The following is an 11,475-nucleotide window of genomic DNA, read 5'->3' as shown; positions in this document are numbered from 1 at the left end:
TTGAGTGGCTCAGCTGGTTAAGCATCCGACTTCTGCTCAGGTCATGATCTTGCAGTTTATGAGTTTGAACCCCGCATTGGGCTCTAGGCTGACAGCTCAAAGCCTGGGGCCTGCATCAGATTCTGTGTCACCCTCTCTGTCTGCTCCTCCCCCTCATACTCTCTTTCTCTCTCTGTCTCTCTCAAAAATAAATAAACATTAAAATAAAGAAAGAATGCTGTGTAGACATCTGTTACATTCTGATCTGGTGAGTGACATCATAATTCTAGATGATTCCATGTGTTTGGAACAACATCCCAACCTGAGCTGGGAATCCAGGAGGCAAATTGTAGTCTCTAGGATATTGGAATAACAAGGGTGTCAGCACTTTCCCTCAACCTTCAAGGGCAGACTGAGGATCATGCAAGGCTTCAATCACACCAGAAGATACAAGTAAAGAAAGGCAGGGGCCCATCCATAAGAATTGTATAGTCGTGGTAAAGGTTAGGGAGATTGGAGATTGTGGGTCTGCATGTACTTGGGGCCTATACTCGGTAACTCATACTGGACACAGCTCTGAGTATACTTTCTACTGTAGTTAGGGATGGCTGGGATATGGATGAAGCTGAACCTGAAGAGTGAATTCCTCTGTGTTTGAAACCAAAAAAACAGAGAAATGCAAGAGCAGACATTGTTCCTGCCTGTGACTAACTTTATGACTTTATAAGAGAAAGTAATCTCAGAGGCATTACTTACCTCAGTAAAATGAAGGTAATAACACTTAAACTACTTCAAACCAGAGTCTCGGATCAGTAAAAATTTTGCCATCTCTTCCAGAAATAAGACACACAACTGTAAGATTTCATTGTTTTTCAGTAAGTTAAATGTTTGCCAAGAAAGAAACTGTTGACTCTTCTAATGATGACAGTTAAAATCTCATACTCAAAGTAGGAGGAGGAGCATTTTCAAATAAATCTATATTTTCATGGACTCAGGAGTGTCACAGAGAACAGTAAGCTGTGGTATGTTTCTCTAAAAAGGTGTGGTTGATTCATAAGTGAATATCTTTGAAGGAATTTTACAGACTAAATGCATATGTAAATGCTGCCTTCATGGACTTGTGTTGTTTGATTAGGAGCATTGCTGGTTCTGTCTGGTGTGTTTATAGAGGGAAGTATATTTGCTGAGAAATAGAGGTAATCAAGAAATGGTTTTTATTTCTTCTTTTTTAATTTTTTTGATGTTTATTTATTATTGAGAGAGACAGTGTGAGCAGGGAAGGGCAGAGAGATAGGGAGACGCAGAATCCGAAGCAGGGTCTAGGCTCCAAGCTGTCAGCACACAGCCTGACGTGGGGCTCGAACTCACGAACCGCAAGATCATGACCTGAGCTGAAGTTGGACACTCAACCAACTGAGCCACCCAGGTGCCCCAAGAAATGTTTTTTTTTAAAAACAGGCAATACAAAGATGAATCCTAAGTGGTTAGAAGAATTTGATTCTCACTCATTATTATTGAGGCTACCCATTTCAATATACTTTTGAAGATACTTTCTGCTCAGTTGTAACTATTGTGTTAATCCTTTAAAACTAACAATGGAGGAGCACCTGGGGGGCTCAGTTGGTTAACCGTGCAAGTCTTGGTTTTGACCCAGATTGTGATCTCACAGTTCGTGAGATCACATGTTGGGCTCTGTACTGACAGTGCAGAGCAGAGCCTGCTTGGGATTCTCTTTCCTCTCTCTGCCCCTCCCCAACACCTCCTCTCAAAATAAATAAATAAACATTTTAAAGAATTAAAAAAAATAAAACTAACAAGAGAAATACAACCATAATATCATATTGAGATTTGTGATGCTTTTTTAGATAAGAAGTGAAATACCAACATACTTCTCAACAGTTTCGTGTAATAAAAATTACAGGATCTTATAAGTTGAATAAGCAATGGATTGGACATCAGAAGGTCTCTTTCTTCTGGTGCCCATTAGACTCACACTTCCCATTTTTCAGATAAAGTTCCTTTCCCTCTTTCAGTGTTTTTTATTTTATTTATTTATTTTTTAACTAATGGGGCTGGGGTAGATTTTCTGTAAGTTTCCTGATAGAAACATTCTGTTGTTTCTATCTCTGTTTCTATCTGGTCTTTAACTCTGAGTTACTACTGTGCTCTCATGTTTACACTACGTTCTTCCACCCTTCATCTGCTTGGCTCAGCTGAACAATTATCTTTCCATTATTACTGCTCTTTTCTAGTGTCTCTGCTCTATTCTCTTTTTTTTTTAATTTTTCACATTTATTAATCTTTGAGAGACAGAGAGAGACAGAGCACAAGTGGGGGAGGGGCAGAGAGAGAATGAGACACAGAATCCGAAGCAGGCTCCAGGCTCTGAGCTGTCAGCGCAGAGCCCGATGTGGGGCTTGAATTCACAGACCACGAGATCATGACCTGAGCTGAAGTCAGACGCTTAACCCACTGAGCCACCCAGGAGCCCCTCTGCTCTATTCTTTATATTCATACCATACCATGTGGATTAATCACAGTTCAGAGCAAGATGGATAATACCAGTGATTTCAAGCTGTGTTTAATTCAGGGAATTGGATCCCCAAAGGTTAGAAGGAACTGAAGTTAAAAAGTCACTCTGGACTATTGATTTGAAGGTCACACCATCATAGCAGCTACCCAGAGATCAGAAATTTTTGCTGCTCCCACACTTTCCCTCATGGTCATTAGCTGGTGACTAGCCTCTGGGACATGGAGTCCAGTCACCACCAACACACCTGTATGACCTTGCTTGCCAGTATCAATACAGGCAGGAAGAGGGTTGCTACCCCACATTTATTTTGAGCTGTCCTTCAAGTCCTTGCTCAGATTTTAAAACTTAGCCTCAAGTGCATATGGGAAATTTAGAAATTAGATTTTGAATCCCTTAAACTAGAAGGAGGGTGGAATTGTGATTAGGAGAACCAACCCAAATGTCTACCAAAGCATATATAATGCTTGACATGCTGAACTCGTTTATTTTACGTGGATCTTGTTAAGGGCAGGGACCATGCCTTATTAATTTCTGTATTAATAAATTAGGAAGAAGACACAACATGAAAAGGTTATAGTCCATTCAGAAAATGTGTATCAATAGTAAACACTGAGAAAGAGTCAAACAAATTTATATGTATATATGGTGGACTGATAAAGTCTAGTTAGAAGACTAGTGAAGTCTGGACTCATAGAGAAATCTTAAAAGGTTTAGATTACAATGTGAGTTTTTTTTTTCATTTTTATTTTTTTCTATTTGAGTATAATTGACACAGAATATGACATTAGTTTTAGGTGTACAACTTCTGTAGGGAATCAACTTCTCTATATGTTATGCTGTGCTCACCAGAGAACTCTATTACAATATCATTAATTATATTCCCAATGCTGTATCTTTTATTTTCAGGCTTACTCATTCCATAACTGGAAGTTTGTATCTCCCACTCCCCTTCACCCATTTTGCCCATCCTCTACCCCCCTCCTCTTCTCTTGGGCAACCATCAGATTGTTCTCTGTATTTATAGGTGTGACTCTACTTTTTGTTTGTTTATTCATTTGCTTTGTTTTTTAGATTGCACAAAGAAGTGAAATAATATGGTATTTGTCTTTTTCTAACATATTTCACGTAGCATAAAGATCACGACATGAGTTTGGAAGAACAGTAGAATTTGGATGGACCCAAAGAGAAAGATAAGATGTTACTATGGAGAGACTCCACTCTAAGCACTGTGAGTCCCTGGAGCCGCCTCTTCTCAAAAAAGAAGTTTCTCACATACAAAAATATTTTTCATTTATTCACTAATTCACTTACAAATGTTTACTAAGTGGCTAATAGATACACCATCTATTTTTCAGGGGCTGGGGTTATAGCAATTAAAAAACAGGAAAAATGATTACAGAAGTATCGAACTTTGGTAGAGCAGATATTTTCAGATATTGATACATTGTTTGACACTGTTTTTTATATTTTGGAATAGTTTATGTGATTGAATAAATATCCTTCCCCACCCCTTTTTTTCTTACATATGTGGTTCAAATGGTTTCTAATATGTTTGGCAATGTAGAAATTCTCATATAGGCTATGCCAGATGGTCTCACTGTCTAAATGTTTAACAGTTGCGTTACACTATAATAGATGTTAACACAGTTGTGGAGAGGAGGGTAATAATAATATATTAAGTAAGAGATATGGAGTATAGTTAGCCTATTTATTCCCTACCCCATCCCCCATCTTTTGAAAAACATGAGTTTAACAGGGAATATGGTAAGTAGGAAAGGTGTTAATTTTGGCTTTATGTTAAGATTTTGTTCAAAGCCAAAACAAAACCTTTCTAGGGAATGTTAAATGAGTTTAGACTCATGTCTGTTTCCCATAAATATATCTTCATGCAATCTGTTAATGAATTTATATAGTAAGAACAAGTATCTCCCTGACTTAATCAGTGTCCCATGCCTTATCTTATCTACATTGTAATCTCTTCAAGGGGTGCAAACTTTCAAGCTCTGTAAATGCCACCTCAGCATTTCTTTTATTTTGTCCACCCTGAAACTCATTGGTCATTTGTGTGTCTATGTCATATTATTGTGTAATCAATCTGCAAATTCTTCCCATCACTTGCCACTTGATTTCTATTTAGTAAACCATCCAGAATCATCTACACAGTTGGAAAATGTCTCCCTATATTCCTAATCATTTATTAAAATCCTAAACAAAATTTGTTTCCTAGAGTAAATTTTTGGGTGAGAGGCTGTATATTTATCCACTCATAAGAGTAACTTTTTAAAATTTTTATTTATTTATTTTTTTAATTTTTAACATTTATTTATTATTGAGAGACAGAGCATGAGCATGGGAGGGGCAGAGAGAGGAGGAGACACAAAATCCAAAGCAGGCTCCAGGCTCTGAACTGTTAGCACAGAGCCTGACACGGGGCTTAAACTCACAAGCCATGAGACCATGACCTGAGCCAAAGTCAGATGCTTAACTGACTGAGCCACCCAGGTGCCCCAGAGTGACATTTATTTTAACCTTAGAAAGAATAATCTCAGGATGTATATTTTATACTCTGCTTTTATAACAAAGTATTTGAAGCAAATATGACTTAATATTGAATCAGTTCATATTTTTAATTATTGTCATTTCTAATGTATAATCTGCTTTTATTTTATAAAGAAATATTTATAATATAAAACATCCAAACTAAAGAAAAATTGAAATATCATAGAGTTCAAACAACAAAGATAACCAATGTTATAATTTTAATGTCTTTCTTTCTAGTCTTTTCATGTAGCTATGATACAAAAGAAAGAAATAGCTATATGTATTCTCAGAGCATTTTTTAGATTGGTTACAAATGGTGCCTTTCCCCTACTAGGTTATTTTTAGACATTCTACCTTTTTATTATGGCTCCATCTCAGAGCTGTTTCTGGTTTATAGCAATTGGGGTCATCACTCCAGACTTTGTGCTCTGGGAAGATCCATAATTCAACAGAGAACAAATTCCTAAAACTCCTGGGAAATAACTAGAAGAGAAGAAGGAAGAATGTTATCCCAAATGGGGGTTAAAATTACCTGAGACACTCCTATGGTTACATTTCAGCAGATATAATTCTGATGTGTTAGGGGTGTCAGGAGAGATAGCACTTCAACTTCCTTTAATTGCCACCCCCCTGCTCCCACCTCCACCCCAGCTTCCCACATCTCAGTCCTTAAGTTTAAGGCTGGCATTTTGGGAAATACTGTCTTCTTTTCCCTTCAGGGTACCCTTGATATTGCTTTTGATCTGCTTGTCTTGGCTACATTTAAGGGAATGTTTGTATGGTGGGGGCATATAAAATACTGCTTTTCAGTGATCCTATATGCCCCTAAATGTGGACTTGATTCTACCAGTTTATGATTCCATTAACTGATACTCATCTTTTGCACTCCCTAGAATCTTCTCTAGTGATCTTCACATAGAATGAAAGTGTGATCACTGGTTATACATCTCAGGCCTTATGGCCATCTCTGTCAAGTTATATGTTATGGTCACTTTCTCTATGCCTGACGATTTTCTGAAGATACATGATTTATCTCTGTCTAGTTTATCAGTCAGTCTAGCAAATTTGTGTGCATTTTAAGTCTGTAATTGTTAGCTTTTGTGGTAAAATGTTCGCAAAGAGGGCCACAGTTATTGTTCTCATTCTTTAAATACATACCTTTTCAGTGTGGGTTGGTTGTGTCTCAGAGTAAGATGTGGAATTTATTTCTCCACTCCCTGCATATGGACTTGGCACGTGACTTGCTTTGGCCAATAAGATATATGCAAACAAAGGCTTGAAATGTGTTTGCCCATTGGGGCTTGCCTTCCCTTCCCGTCCTAGAAAAACTGTTGCCATGTGGGCAAGCTGGATTAGCTTCCTTGGGGAGCTGAGCCATGTGAAAAGAGGCCCACTTGTCCCAGGTTAGCTTGGCCTTGGTCATCCAAGCAAGGCCACTCTAGGCTCTCCAATCCTCAGGGAGTTGATCCAGACCAGAAGAACTCCCAGTCCATCTACAGAATTGTGGTCAACAAAAAATATGCTTGTTTTCTTCCAGGCAGTTTCTTACGGGAATAGTTTATTATGCAGTAAAATTGAACTGATACAAAAATTGGTACCAGAAGTGGTAGGATGCTGTAACAAAACTCAAAACATGTAGCAATGACTTTGGAATAAGATTGGAAATGAAGGCTGAAAAAGTAATGCAGAAACTGCTGTCAAAGCCTGAAAAAAAGGCAAATGAGCTGTTAGAGGCTAGGAAAGTGGTGAGGAAACAGCAATAGCCAGCTAAAAAGATAACCCATGTTATGTAGCCATGAAAGAGTTGACATAGCTGTCATGGGATTAAAAATGTACCTAATAACCTTGTAGATATGCCTAAAATGATATTATGGCCAAATGGTTAAAGCGTCCATTGGCTTCTTCTCACTGTACCTTATATGATACTGTGAGAAAAAGAGGAGCTAAAGAAAGAATGATTTGGCAAGCAGAATTTAGAGATGTAGAGGGAAGCCAAATTTCTAGGTTGGAAAATAAAGCTGTTTTCACATCCAACCTCTCCAGACGGCAAAAGATTCTCAAAATAAGAAATGGCTCCTTGATAAGGGTAAATCAAGTATATGGCTATCAGATCCTTTAAAAATCCTCCGGAAGAGGTAAGGTGGTGCTTAGCAGACTCTTTCAGCTGGACAAAAGAGCTTTCAGTAATTTTAAGGGTGCTTTCCTATATCAGCCTGACATGCTGCCCAAACAAAGAAGTGTCTATTCCAAAGAAATTGTGGATGTAGATTTTGGAACAAGGAGTGGACTTCATTCCTCTTCATAGGGGAACTTATAAAACTTGGTGAGAGATTATCCTAAAGAGAAAAGAAACAGTTGGAAACCAAGAGAAGCCTCTGAGCCCCAAATTTCTATGGATAGGACTCAGGCTTCTAGAGCTACACTGAACAGTGGACTTGGGAACCATTCCTGGGATTAAAATTGGGCTCCAATTAAGGAACATGCCCTTCTCTAGGAGTAGAGGCCCTTGTTAATGTTTACTTGGAAAGATTTTACAATAGCTACCGACCAGTGTGACTACCTGTATTTCTTTCTTCCCATTTGAGTGGAAGTATCTATTGCTATTAGCTATTCTTTCTATTACATAGTGTGTGTGTATGTGTATGTGTGTGTGTGTGTGCATGATATAAATAACTTCAGTGCTAAGTCTTTGAATAAAGAGGAGCCACATTTGAGGAACTGTGTCTAAAGATCCTCATCTGTTTCTGGACCTTATTTAGATGAAGATCTTGTAATTAATTCAAAATGAATACCATAATGAGAAGTGACTTCTGGGGAAGAAAGAGAATGTATTTTGTATGTGGGAGGAAAGTTTCTTCTGTGGCTAGTGGGCAAACTATGATGGATTGTCTGTAGAGATGGCCACAATAATCCCTGCTACGCTTATATACGCATCTCTTTGTAATGTAACATTGCCATTCTTTCTAATAAGAGGTGGAATTTTATTCTTGCTCCTTTGAATCTGAGCATAACCACGCGACTTGCTCTGGCCAATGGGACATGAGGAAGACAAAACCCAGGCACATGAATGGTTATACATTAAGACTCACTCTCTGTGGCTGCACATGTCATCCTTTAACAAGGATGTGGCAGTCCTGACCAGAAATCACATGGATGAGAACCAGGGAGGAGAATTTCAGGATTGCCAGACTGGTAGGTGAGGCCATCCTGACCATCCAGCTCCAGCTGAGCCAAGAGCTGACTGCAGCCACTTGAGTGAGAGACAGATAAATCCAGCAGAACTGCCCAGCTGATCCCAGCACAAATTGTCCATCTGCTGAATCATGGTCCAATCATTGTTGTGTTAAATAGCTAAGTTTTGGAGTCATTTGTTAGGCAGCAAAAGCTAATTGATACAGATTCTTCATTTAAAATGCAATTTAAAGTGCTATATCTTCATAAAATTCCTTTTTTCATGAACATTACAGCAAATGTTTTGCCTTCATGTGCTTGAGTACAGCCTCCTTATCTTGAATCTCAAGAAGTTCTGTTAATACTTTACCTACTTTCCTTTCTTTGTTTAAGGACCTTAGTGTTTTATTTTGGATTCTCTTGCAAGGTGCCTTGTAATTAAGTAGCTCTTGACCTGTTTAAATTTATTTAAATTTGACTTGTCACATTTATAGAATTCCCACTCTTCTTCCCGGAAAATTCTATTCCTCCCTAAAATGATTCCTTGCCCTTATCCCCTCCTTTTTTTAAACCGCCTTCTTTCCTTTGCCATTTAGGCATTTAGTGTTTATTTTCAAATGCTTGCTCTTTTTGGGCTGAGTCAAACATTTTTCCTGAGTTTCCAATAAGCTGTTCTTAAACAGTCTCCAGACTTCTTCATGGTTATTTACTTTCAGAACTATTTCTTTCAGGATTTTTTCCCTAAGAAAAGCCCAAATTTTGCCATAGTTCCCTTTTCTAAAACTGAATAACTTCATGATGAATATTTTTGGTTTTCCTTTCTTGCCAGAATGTTGGACTTAATCACGTGGTAATTGCTGTTAAACAAGCACTCCTTGAGAGACATCTCTCTTATGAACATCCCTTCAGATGAACAAAACCATCTCCTCCCCTCTTCTGAGGGATTTGAAAAACAAAGCTTGCCTGTCTATCTAAAGCATATTCTTCAGCTGTTGAGAAGATTCAGATGGAAATGAGGTAGAGGGGAAAATAATAGTTTGTTATTTATTTTGGTGCTTTTCTGATTAATTAGCCCTCTCTATGAGGACGTACCTTTATAGCATCTATATTACAGTTATTTGTAAATTCATCCTATCTTCCATACTAGACTCAAGACATTTGCAAATAAGCTTCAGGTTTCCATTATCTTTGTATCTTTCAGAGTGAACCCAGGAAATAGGAGTTACATTATAAATATCTGAATAAATGAAGAATTATCAAACAAATTGATGAATGCATCCAAGCTATGACCTGGACCAAGAACTTCTGTGGTGGGAAAAAGAAGGTTTTCTCACTTAAGTGGCCCTCCTGAATGAACTGTTTGCCTCTCCACAGTTGCCTAGTTTTGCCTTCCTACCTTACTGTGCCTTCCTTAAATGAAACAGGTGGAGTTAAAGAAATAGAAAATCTATAATAACAAATAACATTATTTGTCCCCACTTACCACTCAAAAGGAGTCTGAGCCTCCTGTACCTACTTCTTCTGCTGGTTAAGTTAGAGAGAAATCTGGAAGATGGTGATGGCACATTTCTTGAATCTGTCTGACTATCCATTAAAATAAACAAAGTAATGACTATGGTAAAACCAAACACCCATAAAAGAAAACATATGAAAATATATTTTCCTGTACCTCCAAATGTGAGTGGTGACCAACCACCAACAGTTCACAATACAAGGTATTCATACCTGTGTGGGGAGACGCAGAAGGAAGACAACTGGATATCTGTTAGTTCTGAGAATGGTGAGCACTGGGCTAATCTGAGAATAGCATCAGAAAGAATATGACAGGTTTCTGTAGAATCCAACTCAAAAAAGACTACAATGGATTATACTACCATAAATTCTAATGGTGCTTGAGGCATCTGGGCCTATAAACTCTCAAAATTATTAAAACAAAACCTATCTTCCAAGGTTGCCTGGGTGGCTCAGTTGTTTCAGTGTCTGACTTCGGCTCAGGTTATGATCTCATGGTTCATGAGTTTGAGCCCCGCATAAGGTTCTGTGCTGAAAGCTTGGAGCCTGAAGCCTGCTTCAGATTCTGTGACTCCCTCTCTCTCTGCCCCTCCCCTGTTGGCACTCTGTCTCTGTCTCTCTCAAAAATAAATGAAACGTTAAAACATTTTAAAAAAATAAATAAAAATAAACATTAAAAAGTATTAAAAAAACTACAAAAAAAAGAAAAAAGAAAAATAAAAGAGGGGAGGCTGGGTGGCTCAGTTAAGTGTCTGACTCTTGATATCAGCTCAGGTTGTGATGTCATGGTTGTGGGACTGAGTTCTGTGTCAGGCTTGTGCTGAATGTGGAGCCTGCTTGAGATTCTTTCTCTCCCTCTCTTTCTGTCCCTCCCTCACTCATGCTCTCTCTCAAAATAAATAGATAGACTTCAAAAAATAAAGAAATAAAACAAAGCTATCTTCTAAGACTAAGCCCCGTACTGAGGAGAAACTTCTAGGAGTAGAATTCAACAAACAGGATAAAGGCAATAGGGAAAAAAAAAAAAAAAAAAGACAGGTGAGGAAAGAGAAGAGAAGAGAAATATACCAGACTATCAGAAAAATTTCTTTACTTACAGGGATTATGGTTGTATCCAATATAGTGTAATGACTAAGACAAGAGAATAAAAAGAATAAGATTTCTACAGAAAATGAAAACATGCAAAAATGTCATGCCCTCAAACATTTGAAAATTGTTTGCTAATTGTGATAGGCATAATAATGGCTCCCTAAAGATATTTTCATCTTAATCCCCTGAACTTGTGAATATGTTAGGTTGCATGGCAAAGAAGAATTGCATTGCAAAGAAGAAGGTTGCAGATAGACTCAGGTTGCTAATCAGGAGTAAACTAAACAAAATAGGGAGATTAGCCTGAATCACTCTGGTTGGCCCAATGTGATATCAAGGGACCTTAGATAAGGGAGGCTAAAAACAGAGAATTAGAGAGATGGTGGCAGGAGAAAAACTTGGTCCAAAATCACTGGCTTTGAAGATGCATAGATGCAGCTATCGGCCAAGGATGTAGGCAATCTCTAGAAGTTGGGAAGAGCAAGAAAACAGAATCTGACGTAGAGTCTCCAGAAGGAACTCAGCCTTGTTGGAAACTTAAGTGAGTTAAGTAAGTTAACCCAGTGAGATCAATTTTGGATTCTGACACTCAGAACTGTAAAATAATACATATACATTGTCTTAATACATCAAGCTTGTGGTAATTTGTC

The 11,475-nt window shown here is 38.0% G+C and overlaps 1 long non-coding RNA gene across 3 annotated transcripts; it reads left to right on the top strand.

Annotated features, from left to right (window-relative positions):
• Positions 1 to 295: 295 nt before the first annotated feature.
• On the top strand, positions 296 to 10,126 carry LOC125164261 (uncharacterized). Of its 3 annotated transcripts, none has more exons than XR_007151702.1 (5): positions 296 to 432; positions 856 to 1,001; positions 3,642 to 3,740; positions 9,054 to 9,241; positions 9,426 to 10,126. It is a non-coding gene; the product is annotated as an uncharacterized LOC125164261 (long non-coding RNA). The 3 variants fall into 3 exon arrangements; XR_007151701.1 differs by lacking the exon at positions 296 to 432 and adding an exon at positions 449 to 750; XR_007151700.1 differs by lacking the exon at positions 856 to 1,001.
• The last annotated feature ends 1,349 nt before the right edge of the window (positions 10,127 to 11,475 follow it).

This window comes from Prionailurus viverrinus, chromosome B1 (genome assembly GCF_022837055.1).
Source record: "Prionailurus viverrinus isolate Anna chromosome B1, UM_Priviv_1.0, whole genome shotgun sequence".
NCBI classification, from domain to species: Eukaryota; Metazoa; Chordata; class Mammalia; order Carnivora; family Felidae; genus Prionailurus; species Prionailurus viverrinus.
This window is presented reverse-complemented; position numbering and strand designations above follow the sequence as displayed.